At 55.2% G+C, this 975-nt stretch overlaps 1 long non-coding RNA gene across 1 annotated transcript in view; it reads left to right on the top strand.

The window, feature by feature from the left end:
• Positions 1 to 644, top strand: part of LOC114067340 — a 7111-nt gene extending 6467 nt beyond the window's left edge. The window contains exon 3 of the long non-coding RNA XR_003573378.1: positions 631 to 644. This is a non-coding gene — a long non-coding RNA (uncharacterized LOC114067340). The remainder of the gene's footprint in view (positions 1 to 630) is intronic.
• Positions 645 to 975: the final 331 nt, after the last annotated feature.

Below are 975 nucleotides of genomic sequence, written 5' to 3'. Positions count from 1 at the left end.
CCAGGTCTTCCCAAATCCTGGGCTTTGATGCCTTCAAAATGTGATCCGAGATGGTATCGAGCTGTGCCAGGGGACGGGCAGGTTGGACACTGGGAAAATTCCTTCCTGGAAAGGGCTGTCCAGCCCTGCCACAGCTGCCCAGGGCAGGGCTGGAGTTCCCATCCCTGGGGGGATTTAACAGCTGTGGGGATGTGGCACTTGGGGACACAGGGCAGTGGTGGCCTTGGCACTGCTGGGGAAGGGTTGGCCTTGATGATCTCAGAGGGCTTTTCCAACCCTGGGATTCCATGTTGGGCATGGAATCTCCCCTGGAAGCTCAACCTCCCCTCACACTGCTCGGCTTGGCCTTGGCTCCCACACCTGCACAGGGAGGTTTGATCCGGCAATTCCTCAGCTTTTGGGAAAGACCACACTCCAAAGCCACAAACAGTCGGTGCCCAAAGGACTTCCCGCTCCAGAAAGGAAATGGGAAGGGGAAAACTGCAGCTGGGAAGTGGAAGGGAGGCTTCCAAGGGCTGGATTAGACTCTGGCATATTTTCCAATGAGCGCTATCTTGGCCTCAAGCTCTCTTTGAGCAGGAAAAGGTGCAAAGAGTGGGAGAAAGGGAAAGTAGGGGAAACATTTTGCAGGCTGTAGGCTCTGCCTCTCTTTTGGGATGAGATGGGTCTAATTCCCTTTCTTCTAGCTGTCCAGCCCTGGTACAGCTGCCCAGGGCAGGGCTGGAGTGCCCATCCCTGGAGGGATTTAACAGTTGTGTGGATGTGGCACTAGAGGTCAGTGGGGGCTTTGGCAGTGCTGGGGAATGGTTGGTCTTGATGGTCTTAGGGTTTTTTCCCACCTAAATGATTCCATGACTCCAAGGCCTGGCAGGAATTAGTCATCAATAGTGTGTGTGACAAACCCCTGTCAAGAGGAGCAGCTCCTGGTCAACCTGATCTGCTTCCCAGGGTTGGAGTCCCCAGGGCAGCAGGTGA

The sequence above is a fragment of the Empidonax traillii genome, unplaced genomic scaffold (assembly GCF_003031625.1).
Source record: "Empidonax traillii isolate 1590-97213 ecotype Southwest subspecies unplaced genomic scaffold, ASM303162v1 scaffold902:size247835, whole genome shotgun sequence".
NCBI lineage: Eukaryota > Metazoa > Chordata > Aves > Passeriformes > Tyrannidae > Empidonax > Empidonax traillii.
Note: the sequence above shows the minus strand (reverse complement) of the source record. Positions and strands in the feature narration are given on the sequence as shown.